Raw genomic sequence first — 13,528 nt, 5'->3', positions numbered from 1 at the left:
CAAGTCTATCCTTCCTTCAATAAAGGTGACCAAAGCACTGAAATTAGACCTTCTCCAATTACTGTTTTTTTCGCATTAGATTGATCCTTGTCCTTCTGCATAGCTATTTGCTAAATCTTATGATACAGCAGTCACTGCTTGCGAAATGTTGCCTGACTGATAGTCGATCCACTTGACCCAGCTCATTCCCAATATTTCAATGTAACTAGTTGTTGCTGTTAAACTGATGCTTCAGCATTCAATTGTAAACACATAACTGTGCAAAGGCCAGGATATCAGACAGGGAAAGCAGCGGGCATGTTGTCTGATTCATTTTGTTTTGCCTTGTGTTGCCAGGGTCTCTATGAAGAATGTCAATACCTCTTCCAGCCTCAATTGATTGTGCAGAGATTGATTGGCATCCCTGTGCTGTATCCTGGTTACGTGATAGATCAGATGATTCCTGGCCACAACAGATCAGTACTCTACAAGTAAGTGAGTCAAACTGAAATCTCCTTGGCTCATGTTACCAAGTCAATGGCATAATGGAGTATGAGAGCACAGTAACTGTGTAAAATGCGTTCTTCCTGTTAGTGTTGACAGTCATTTATAGGAAATGGATAAAACTTCCTATTCATTCCTCCAACAGCCTGTCAATCTTGTGGTTGGTAAGAGCACTCTCATGTCCTGGGAAATGTAATGCAATCACGGCAGCTCAGTGAATGTTGGGCTTGCTCTGACTGGGAGATGAGGAGAAGAATTTGAGGTGACCTAATTCAAGATTGTGCCCGGGGTAATTGATCCAGGCATGAACCTCACTTACCCAAGGGCATGGTTCAGAGCTTGGAGCTGTAGGGAAAAAGGTGTGTGTGGGAGGGGGGGGGGAGGTAAGAAGGAGAGTGAGTAACCATTCATCACCACCCACGTGTGAGCCAATCCAACTCCCGGACAAAATAGTAATCTCATTACTGGCATGGTAACACAGAACCCCAGGCTAATGCTTTGGGGACAAATCACCAATTCAATCAAAAACCTGAAGTTGGACCAAAAAACTAACCTGATGTTGACAGTGCAACCACTGTTGATTGTCAATGAAACAGAAACTCTGTTTCACTAATGTCCTTTAGGGGAGGAAATCTGCCATCCTTACCTGGTCTGGCCTATCTGTGACACCAGACCCACCAACACCACCCTGTCTTCCCGTGGCACCTTCCCATGTAACCGCAGAAGGTACAATACCTGCCCTTTTACCTCGTCCCAGCTCCCCATCCAAGGGACTAAGCAGTCTTTCCACGTGAAGCAGACTTTCACCTGGACCCCCTTCGATCTTGTGGATTATATTCTCTGCACCCAAAGTGGCCTACTCTACATTGGAGAGACCAAACGCAGACTGGGTGATCACTTTGTGGAACGCCTCCAGTCCATGTGTAAGCAGGAGCCTGACCTTCCCTCCTTGGCTGGTCATTCTAATGCAGAGTCCTGCTCACATACCCATGTGTCTGCCCTTGGCCTGCTGTGGTGTTCCAGTGAATCACAGCACAAACCAGCGGAACAACATCCCATCTTCAGGCTGGACACTTTACAACCTTCTGGGCTTAATATTGAGTTCAACACCTTCAGTTTGTGAACCCACTCTCATTCCTTCCCTTCTATTAGCTTTAGATTAGATTCAATTAGATTAGATTCCCTACAGTATGAAACAGGCCCTTCAGCCCAACAAGTCCACACCGACCCTCCGAAGAGCAACCTACCCAGACCCATTCCCCTACCTTTACCCCTTCACCTAACACTACAGGCAATTTAGTATGGCCAATTCCCCTGACCTGCACATCTTTGGACTGTGGGAGGAAACCGGAGCACCCGGAGGAAACCCACGCAGACACGGGGAGAATGTGCAAACTCCACACAGTCAGTCGCCTGAGACGGGAATTAAACCCAGATCCCCAGTGCTGTGAGGCAGCAGTGCTAACCACTTGTTGCATTCTCTGTCATCATCCCTCCCCCTCACCCTAGTGGGACTGTCTGTTCTTACCAATCTGGCAGACAGCCACACTATTGTTCTGCTATTCTCTTATTCCAATCGCTTAATCTGAACTATCCTGTCTTCCCCAGCACTCCACCCGCCTCCCCACTGTAGCATGCATGCTGCACAACCCCCTTCCACACTTCACGTCAGCTCTGATGAAGAGTTACCCTGACCGGAAACGTTGGCTTGCTCTCTCTCTCTCTCTCTCTCTCTCTCCATGGACACTGGCTGACTGTCTGCAATCTCCAGTATTTGTTGTCTCACAGCCAGTGTGGTTGGCCTTTAACTGCTCTGTGTGGGCAATTAGGGACGGGTAATCCATCCTGTCCTGGCCAGCAACATCCTGTCAGCAAATTAAAAATAAAAATAGCAAGTAGAGTATTATGTGAGATTGTCCATTTTGGCAGGAAGAATAAAAATGAGGCATATTGTCTAAGTGGTGAGAGAGTGCAGAGCTTTGAGATCTGTGAGTCCTGAATCACAGCAAGCTGGTACGCAGCTACAATGAGTAACTGGAGAAACCAAGAGAATGTTATTGTTTATTGCTGGGGGAAATGATTTCAGAAGTAAGGAGGTTATTCTTCAGTTATACAGCACACTGATGTGGCCATGTCTGGAGCACTGGGTACAATAACAATATTTATAAATATGTTGAGAAGGCTTACCAGAATAATACCTGTGTTGTTTTATCAGGGAAGGTTGGAGAGTGTGGGCTCATATTGGCTGGAGTTTAGAGAGAAAGAGGTCCTGAAGGGTCTTAACAGAGGAGATGTGCAAAGAATGTTTCCAGTAATGGGGGAGTCTGTAATGATGGGTTATTGTTTGTAATTCAGAGTCACCCATTTAAAACAAAGACGAGGAGAATTTCTTTTCTCTCATAGTCTTTGGAACGCCCTTCCTAAAATGGCAGCGGAGGTAGAATCTTTAAATGTTTTGAAGGCAGAGAGATTCTTGTTAAGCGGGTGAAAGGTCATCAGCATTAGGAAGGAGTGTGGAGTAATTGGATCAGCTGGGATCTTGCTTAATGGTGGAACATGTTGGAAGGGTCGAGTGACCTCCTCCTGCTCCTAATCCGAATGCGTATGTGACTGGGCGATATTCCTGCGTACCGACTCAGGGGTTGGGAAATGGAGTTGAGAAGCCGATGGACCAACTATCCTTTGCTATCACCTCCTGCGTGATATAGACTGAGTTCTTGAGTCACATCAATGCGATCCAGGGAGTTACTGCTGTTGTGCTCTGTCTGCTGGTGCTACAGGTGTTTGGGCTGCATTGCATTGAGGATGGGACGGTGTATTGATGCTACTCTGTAGAGCTGTACTGGTGTTGTCTCTGTGATCTCCTGCTTTCACCAGTGACTGGTTCTTTGGCTATCTGTGCTGTCCCGGTATAGGGCTCTGTTGAAGTCTGGTGTTGTTTAGAACAGGCACAGAGATATGCTTCTTCCACAGCTGTGTTGTTATTGGTTATTCCACATATTGGCGACATGTTTCAGTCTGGCCAGTTGCTCCACTGTCAGCTATGCTAGGCTCCCTGTGACCCAGACCGTGGAAATGACAGTCAGCCATCAGATGGTGAGAGAGTTGAGGTAATATTATCATTGCTGGGGGGAGAAAGCCTTTCTCATGACTAGATGTCATTAGCCACTGGCTCTGGTTCCAAACCCCAAGGCGCATTGCCCTAGTCACTGTTTGGTACTGGAGTGCAGAGTGCATGTGCTTAACACACGGGCCTGAGAGGACCTTGCTTTGCAGAATTGGTGCCGATGGCTGTGCTCATAAGCTGAGGTCAGTGCACACACACTCGCACTCAGAGACACACACAAGCATAAACACATTCACAGAGACACACACATTCACTCACACACACTCTCTCTCACTCTCTCACACACACAAGCACACATACATATTCAGGCACACACAAACTCAGAGATGGACAAAAATGAAAAGGTAATATGATACCATAGGGCTGCTCTCTCAAAGGCTGCTGGTGTGTTTAACCCAAGGGTCACCTTGCCTGAGGCAAGGGGAAAGGTTGAAAAGGAGAATCCTTTATGGTCACCTCAGTCAGTGCAGAAATTGAACCCACACTGCTGGTGTCTCTCTGCATCACTAACCAGCCAACAGAACCACATACAGCCAAATACACACACACACACAAACTCACAATCAGACACACACACATAAACACACCCCCACACACACAAAAACAGACAGACACACACACGTACACATACAGAAACACACGCAAACACATATACACACGCATGCACAAACAGATACACACACACAGACAGACACAAACACACACACACACACACATGCACAAACACACACACTGCGACAGTAAAAACTATCAGACACAATAACTGGACATTAAAAAGAGTTTTCAGACAGATCAGTGATCATGAAGTCTTTTCAGACCCAATCAGACTCCATTGAATACTCCCACCCTGCAGCTCATTCCATACACACACCACCTTCTAGGTGAAAATGTTACTCCTCACTTTCTTTCCAAATCTTTCCCCTCTCACCTTAAAGCTGTGCCCTCTAGTTTTGGACTCCTCCACCTTAGGAAAAAGACCTTGGCCAATCATCCTATCTATGGTTGTCATGATTTTATAAACCTCTATAAGGTCATCCCTCAGTTTCCAATTCTCCAGGGAAAAAAGCCCCAGCATATTCAGCCCCTCCCTGTAGCTCAAACCCCTCAGTCTTGGTGGCATCCTTGTAAATCTTTACTGCTCTCTTTCAAATTTATCAACATCCTTCCTGTAGGAGGGAGACCAGAATTGTAGGCAGTATTCTGAAAGTATTCTAAACATTGGTATATCTGTACAGCTGCACCATGACATCCCAACTCCAATACTCAATGCACTGCCCAATGAAGATAAGTGTACCAAACGCCTTCTTCACCATCCTTTCTACCTGTGACTTCACTTTCAAGGAACGATGCATCTGCACCCCTAGGTCTCTTTGTCCTGCAGTACACCCCAGAGCTGTACCATTAACTGTATAAGTCCTTACCAAAAGGCAATAGCTCACATTTATCTAAATTAAACTCCACCTGCTACTCCTCAACCCATTTGCCCATTTGATCAATGTCCCATTGCAGTCTGAGATAATCCTTTTTTACTGTCATCTGCAAACTTCCTACATACCGATCTTTTATGTAAATGATGAAAAGCAATGGACGCAGCACCGATCCTTGTGGCACACTGTTGGTCACAGGCTTCCAGTCTGAACAACAACTCTCCACCACCACCCTCTGTCCCCTACTTTCAAGCCATTTTTGTATCCAGTTAGTTAGATCTCCCAGGATTCCATGTGATCTAACCTTACCAACCAGTATACCGTGATTATCCTGAATCCCACTTTATTACCTTTCCCCCATAATGCTTGATTCACTTGCTGATTAAAAATCTGTTGTTCTCAGCCTTGAATCGACTTAATGACCCAACCTTGACTGCCCTCTGTGGTAAAACATATCCACTGATCGACCAGCCTCCCAGAGAAGAAATTCCTCCTCATCTTTGACTGAAATGGGCAACCCCTTATTCTGCCCTCTGGTCCTAGACTTCCCACAATGTGGAAACTACCTTTCCACATGTACCCTGTCAAGTGCCCAACAATTCAATGGGGTCACCTCTCATTCTTTCATATTCCAGGGCCACTCAACCTCTAATCATAAGAAAATCCCTCCATCAGCACAGTGAATCTTCTCTGGACTGGCGGCAGTGCCAGTATCATCTTTCTTTTGATAAGGTACAGCAAGCTGTTAGGAAGGTAAATAATTTATTGCAAGGGGATTTGAGTCCAGGAATATAGATGTTTTGCTATAGCTGTATAGAGCCCTTGTAGGACTTCACCTGTGCACAGTTTTCATTTCCACACGTAAGTAAGGATATACTTCCTTAGTGGGAGCTCACCAGACTGATTTCTGAGATATCGGGATTACGCCAAGTGCTGGCAAATGGGATTAGATTGGGTTGGGATATTTGGTCGGCATGGATGAGTTGGACGGAAGGGTCTATTTCCGTGCTGTACATCTCTAGGACTCCATGACTCTATTACAACCTATCAGAAAACCCAATAGATTATACCAACTTAATGAAGCTGTTCCAAACACTTGCAACAATTCCCATAAACACCCCTTGGCACAAAAGGTAAAATCAAACACAGGGTCTTACAGGAGAGAGAGAGATGGCAGAGAGATTCAGTATAGCACACCCTCTTCCTTGTCGCTGTTTCCTGGACCAGCAGCCTCAAAACTCTACTGACTGCTTTCAGTGAAAAGCCAGGCTGCCAAAACCAAATCAAATTAGAGAAAGCCAGGGCGGCACAGTGGCTCAGTGGTTAGAACTGCTGCCTCACAGCACCAGGGTCCCAGGTTTGATTCCCGCCTTGGGCGACTGTCTGTGTGGAGTTTGCACATTCACTCTGTGTCTGTGTGGGTTTCCCTCCACAGTCCAAACTTGTGCAGGTTCGGTGAATTGGTCATGCTAAATTGCCCATAGTGTTAGGTGCATTAATCAGGGATAAGTACAGGGCAGGGGAATGGGTCTGGGTGGGTTACTCTTCGGAGGGTCAGTGTGGGCTTTTTGGGCTGAAGGACCTGTTTCCATACTGTAGGTAATCTAATCTAATCTAAAAACTGAGCTGGGAGAACTGGCCGCTCCCCTTTCATTGTACAAGTCCTTTCTTGAAACTTGAAAGCCTTTTGTCTGAGGCAGTGTCTGTTAGCTATAATCCAACTGGCCCAAAAAGCCATCCAAACCAGACTTTTCAGATTTTCTGCTTTTACGATGTCTCTGAAAATAAAGCCAAGGACAGGACAACCTTGTTCAAAGAGCAGCATTGTCATATCTATGAAGGGTGATTGAGAAGATCAGGCCTTTATTTTCTCATGTTTCGGAGAATGAGAGCTGGTCTCATTGGTACATACAATGATCATAAAGGGTTCAACATGGCAATGCAGGAAGAATAGCTCCCTGGTTGGCAGGGGACACAGTTTCAGAACAAGGGCATTGAGATGACGAGGAATTTCTTCACTTTGAAGGGGGTGAATGTGTGGAATTCTGTACCTGAATGGTCAGTGGAAGTTTAATCATTGACAAAAAGAGGTTGATAGATATCTAGATAGTAATGGGGGCATGAGGGTAATGGTGTCAAACAATATTGAAGTAGGTGGAATCACAGAGCAGACTCAATGGGCTGAATGGCCTATTCTTGCTTCTATTTTCAAAGTTTCTGTGTGAATCAGCCATTTTCCCTCATTCCTTTATCAATAACATTGGTTTTAAAAAATAAATCCTTTCAAACCTTAACTGAACTGCCAATAAAATCATTCAGCTGAAGGCGGTTAGAGGGAGATGAATGGACAAAGACTAGATTATCATTTAACCACAATCTCTATTGCAGCTGTCTCCTTCAAGAAGTTAATAGCGCTTGAATATTCTTTAATGGCACTGGTTAAACTTTAGTTCCGACCACTGAATGTCCGATCAGCGAAAGACTGTCTCTGCCTGGTACTTACACTAACTCTATAGTTTTATCTGAAATATGGCATTGTCTATTAAAACTCACATTTATCCAAAAAAGGGTAGCTTATCTTATGGTTACACTTTCATTCTCCTAACTGCAAAACACTCAAAAAGCTAAAAAACGTTAAAATCTCAAAATGAGGAAGCCTCAATCCTGTTCAATTAATCCTTTCCTTAATCCTTAAGCGTATTTGGACCCATTCCCTCCCATTGTGAATTGTATTCATCAGGGTGGGACTATCATAACACCATAAGGGGCAGATCTTGGCCATTCAGTCCATCTAGTCAGTGTTGCCACTCAGTGAGATCATGGCCAATCTGATAATCCTCGACTCCACTCTCCTGCCTTTTCCCCATAACTCTCGATACCCCCTGGCTGATTAAAAATCTGTCTGTCTCAGCCTCGAATATACTTAATGATCCAGCCTCGATAGTATGGAAGTTACTCTGGCAGTTGTGTAGTTAACTTAGTGTTGTAATGCATGCCTGGGATTGTATTAACTGCCAGAGTAACTTCCATAATAGCCCTCTGTGGTAAAGAATTCCACACACTGATCACCCTTTGAGAGAGATGGAATTCCTTCTCATCTCTGTCTTAAATGTACAACCCCTTGCTCTGAGATGATTGCCTCTGGTCCTAGAATCTTCCCCAAGGGGAAATAACATTTCACATCGACCTTGTCAAGCTTTCCAAGAATCTTGTATGTTTCAATAAGGCCACCCCCTAATTCTTCTACATTTCAACTCCAACACCAACAGCACCTGGTTTTGATTTGATTTGAATTATTATTGTCACACGTACCTAGATACAGTGAAAAGTTTTGTTTTGCATGCCATACAAAGTGTATAAGGGGCATAGCCCTGAGCGAGGAATACAATGTTACGGCTACAGAGAAGGTGCACAATGAGCAGGATCAACATTAAATTTGAGAGGTCCGTTCAGAAATCTAATGACAGAAGGCAGCTCACCACCACCTTCTCAGGGTAACTAGGATGGGCAATAAATACTGGCCCAGCCAGAGATGCCAAAGTCCAATGAGTGAATTTTAAGAAGTACAGGTTGATCAATTCAACCCCTCCTCATAAAACAGAGCCTCCGAATCTGGTATCAGCTGAGGGAACCTTCTCTGGACTGCCTCCAATGGCAATATACCTTTACCTTCGACAAGGGGCCCAAAGCTTTTCTAATCTAGCTACGATTAGTGCCTTGTACACTTTTAGCAAAATTTCCCTTCTTCCATACTTCCCCTTTGAAATAAAGGCCAACATTCCTTTTGCCTTCCCTATTACCCACTGAACTCAGATGCTAGCTTTTTGTGATTGATGGGTGAGGAGTCCCGAATCCCTCTGTTGTGTGTCAACCACAACCATGACCCTCCCTCCTCCTGCCTCAGCTCATCAGTTGCTGACAGCCTCATCCATATCCTTATTGCCTCAGAGACTTGACTATTCCGGGCCACTCCTGACCACTCTCCCACATTCTACTCTGCCAAGATGTCCGTTTCTCCATATCACAGCTTACTGTGTCTTTACTCACCCGTCCATCACCCAGTGAGCTTGCAATTGCACCCTGGTTTCCAAACCATCAACGTATTGATTTTAAAAATTTCATTCTCATTTCCAAATACCTCTTTAACCTTGCTTCTCCCTCCTCGGATGCTGCCTGACCTGCTGTGCTTTTCCAGCACCATACTCTTGACTCTGTAATCTCCCCAGCCTCACACACCTCCGAGCTCCTCCAATTACCTCATGAATGTCTGCTTTATATTGCTTCACCTCTGGTGACTGTGACTTCGAGTGTAGGGTCCCCTTCTTACATGGCTCTGCTTCTTTCTCCTCCTTTGTAATGCCCGTTAAAGCCTCCCTCTTTGACTAAGTCATTGATCATTTGATGCACAGCCATCTTCTGTGACTTGGTGTCTAATTCTGTTTGATTAATTCTCCAGTGGAGCACTTGGATTTGTTTCACTACACTCAAGTAGATATATGAATGTAAACTGTTGTTGCAACATCACACTACTCCCTTAGAGAGCAATACAAAGTAGTAGAAGGTTTTGCAGGCTGACTAACACGTTTTGTAGCTGAGGACATTTTGTGAACATGAAACGAAATAAGTTCAAAGAAACTTAAAATAGAGCCACGCAGTTCAGGAATGAAATTTGTGATTCATAATTTTTTTCTAATACAAAATGGAAATCTGGAAATTCCTCCTACAAAAGGTTGCTGATGGGGGAGGCTCAGTAGATCTTTTCTCAAGGATTCAGGTTGTAAATGCAAGGGACATTAAACTGCCAAATCTCGCCTATGCTGAAAATGTGTTGCTGGAAAAGCGCAGCAGGTCAGGCAGCATCCAAGGAACAGGAGAATCGACATTTCGGGCATAAGCCCTTCTTCAGGAATTCCTGAAGGAGGAGACAGTGAGGTTTGCAGATGCTGGAGATCAGAGTTGAGAGTATGTTGCTGGAAAAGCACAGCAGGTCAGGCAGCATCCGAGGAGCAGGATAATCAATGTTTTGGGCCAGAGCCCTTCGATTTTCGTCAATTTTCCTGCTCCTTGGATGCCTGACCTGCTGTGCTTTTCCAGCATCATTCTCTCAGCTCTGTTACTCCAGTAGTCCAAACTCACCAATTGGGTCAGTGTTATGATGCCAGTTGATGGTATTACTGGGTAAGACCGCTCCCAGATTGATAGATCGTTTCTTTTTTTAGTTTTGTTGAGGTGACAGTCAGTTACGGAAACATAGTCACACAAGACTGCGGAATTCCTTCAACAACAGAATAGAAGTTTATAATAGAAAAGGCATAAACCCAAATTTGGATGAGCACTTGAAATATCATAAGATTCAAGAATGTGGAAGAAGAGCAGGACATTGGAGTTAGAACACCTTTACTGGTAGCAATTTCAGTGCAGACTTGATTGGCTGAAGGGTCTTTTCTGTGCTCTATGACTCAATGATTCAAATAAAATAAAGCAAGTTATCCAGAGATGTAACACAGTTCAGAAATATCAGAAAACATACAGCTAAACAACCATTTCAAGTTCCCAACATCACTGATTCACAGAAATTCAAGCCCAAAAAAGTTTTTAAGTTCCACTTAACCAATTCTCTCCAGTATCTTTCCTGTGAACTGTGAAATCTCCTTGCATGATTATCCTTAAAGCAGAGAGCTAAAACTTTCTTTGCTTCTAATAACCTGAAGATTGTTGGCCAAACCCTCTGGCCTTGAAGCCACACAAATTAAACATCTGCTGAGTTAACTTATCTCCTGAACTGCTCTGAAATACCTTTTTTCAGAAGAACTTGAGACTCTAGTCAGGCCTCCTCCAAACTGCCTAAAAATTGTCATCTCAAAGTTTTCGAATTTGAAATCAATCCCTGATTATTCTGAACTGAAAGCAGGCCAATGCTTTCAATGTTTACCTACCTGTGCTAAACCACAATAGTATAAACAATTTTCCAATAACACACCACAGGGGTCTTCAGCATTTGCTTCCTGAGCAATGCTGGATTAGGCCACTGTTCCAGAAGGACTCTCTGATCAGATTTATTTTACAATTCTTCATAAAAATAACTGATATCCACATGACACTGCTTTGAACTTGACTGTCCAAAAAGGATATTGATATATATTTACGTTATGCAGCTTTCAACATTGTCAGCCATAGCTTAGTGGATAGTTAAAGGCCATGCATCATGTCCCACTCCAGAGATTTGGGCACATTTTCTAAGCTGATACTCTTGTGCAGTGCAAAGGGAGTGCTGAACTGTCAGAGGTATCGTCATTAGGACATGAAAGTAGGAGTCTGCCTGACTAGGGGATTTTAACTTCCAAACATAAACTGGGACTGCCGTAGTGTTAAGGACTTGGATGGGGAGGAATATGTTAAATGTGTTCAAGAAAATTTTCTTGATCAATCTGTAGATATACCCACTAGAAAAGGAGCAAGACTTGAGCTTACCTTGGGAAATAAGGCACAGCAAGTGACTGAAGTGTCAACGAGGGAGCACTTTGGGATCAGTGACCATAATTCGATTAGTTTTAAAATAGTTACGGAAAAGGATACAAAAGCTAATGTTCTTCATTGGAGTAAGGCAAATATTGACAGTATAATACAGGAACTTTCACAAGTTGATTGGAGGAGACTGTTCACAGGTAAATGGATGACTTAGCAAGTGGGAGGCTTTCAAAAGTGAGATAACGAGAGTTCAGAGGCGTTATGTTCCTGTTAGAGTGAAGGGAAAGCCTGTTTCAGAGTCGGGAACAATGGAAGCATAAAGATATTGAGGCTCTGGTCAAGGATAAGAAGGAGGCATATGTTAGGTATCGACAACTGAGATCTCTGGAAGACTATAAGGGACATATGGACATTCTTAAGAGCAAACTTGGGAGGTCATAAAGGGGAAATGAGATAGACTTGGCAGATAAGGTTAAGGATAATCCAAAGAAATTCTACAAGTACATGAAGAGCAAAAGAGCAACTAGGGAGAGAGTGGAGCCTCTTGGAGAAAGAAATGGAGGCTAGGGAACTCAGGGAAATAAATACTGATGTCTTAAAAACTGTCCTCATTGTGGAACAGGAGGTGCTGGAAGTCGTAAAAAACATAAAAGTGGATAAATCTCCAAGAATTGCTCAAGTATATCCCAGGATGTTGTGGAAAGTTAAGGAAGAAATTGCAGCATCCGTAGCAGAGATGTTATTATAAGGCCATAAGACATGGGGGTGGAAGCAAGGCCATTCAGCCCATCGGGTCCACTCCGCCATTTAGTCATGGCTAATGGATGTTTCAATTCCACTTACCTGCACTCTCCCCGTAGCCCTTAATTCCTTGCGAGATCAAGAATTTATTAATCTCTGCCTTGAAGACACCCAATGTCCCGGCCTCCACTGTGCTCCGTGGCAATGAATTCCACAGGCCCACCACTCTCTGGCTGAAGAAACATCATCTTATTTCCATTCTAAATTGACCCCCTCTAATTTTATGGCTGTGCCCACGGGTCCTAGTCTCCCTGCCTAACGGAAACAAATTCCCAACGTCCACCCTTTCTAAGCCATGCATTATCTGAAAAGTTTGTATTAGATCTCCCCTCAACCTTCTAAACTCTAATGAATACAATCCCAGGATCCTCATCCGATCATCATACGTTAGACCTACCATTCCAGGGATCATCTGTGTGAATCCTCACTGGACACGCTCCAGTGCCAGTATGTCCTTCCTGAGGTGTGGGGCCCAAAATTGGGCACAGTACTCCAAATAGGGCCTAATTAGAGCTTTATAAAGCACATTGTTGCTTTTATATTCCAACCCTCTTGAAGTAGATGACAGCATTACATTTGCTTTCTTAATTATGGACTCAACCTACAAGTCAACCTTAAGAGAATCCTGGACTAGCATTCCCAGATCCCTTTGTACTTTGATCCACAGCCACAGATGAGATTAGATTAGATTAGATTAGATTAGATTAGATTAGATTAGATTAGATTACTTACTGTGTGGAAACAGGCCCTTCGGCCCAACAAGTCCACACCGCCCCGCCGAAGCGCAACCCACCCATACCCCTACATTTACCCCTTATCTAACATTATGGGCAATTTAGCATGGCCAATTCACCTGACCCTGCACATCTTTGGACTGTGGGAGGAAACCGGAGCACCCGGAGGAAACCCATGCAGACACGGGGAGAACGTGCAAACTCCACACAGTCAGTCGCCTGAGGTGGGAATTGAACCCGGGTCTCTGGCGCTGTGAGGCAGCAGTGCTAACCACTGTGCCACCGTGCCGCCCACACGTGCCGGAGATGTTGTAGGACTGGAGGGTGGCTAATGTTGTGCCATTATTTGATTTGATTTATTATTGTCACTTTGCTAAGTACAGCGAAAAGTTTTGCTTTACATACAGGACAGGCAGATCACAACATACAGAGCTGGAAATGTGTTGCTGGAAAAGCGCAGCAGGTCAGGCAGCATCCAGGGAACAGGA

General features: G+C 44.2%; 1 protein-coding gene across 1 annotated transcript in view; it reads left to right on the top strand.

The window, feature by feature from the left end:
* The first annotated feature begins 389 nt into the window (after positions 1–389).
* Positions 390–13,528, top strand: part of tmem8b (transmembrane protein 8B) — a 79,016-nt gene continuing 65,877 nt past the window's right edge. Inside the window, exon 1 of the mRNA XM_043704301.1 lies at positions 390–470. The gene's annotated coding sequence lies outside the window, so the exon portion shown is untranslated. The remainder of the gene's footprint in view (positions 471–13,528) is intronic.

This window comes from Chiloscyllium plagiosum, chromosome 2, assembly GCF_004010195.1.
Source record: "Chiloscyllium plagiosum isolate BGI_BamShark_2017 chromosome 2, ASM401019v2, whole genome shotgun sequence".
Lineage (NCBI taxonomy): Eukaryota > Metazoa > Chordata > Chondrichthyes > Orectolobiformes > Hemiscylliidae > Chiloscyllium > Chiloscyllium plagiosum.
Note: the sequence above shows the minus strand (reverse complement) of the source record. Positions and strands in the feature narration are given on the sequence as shown.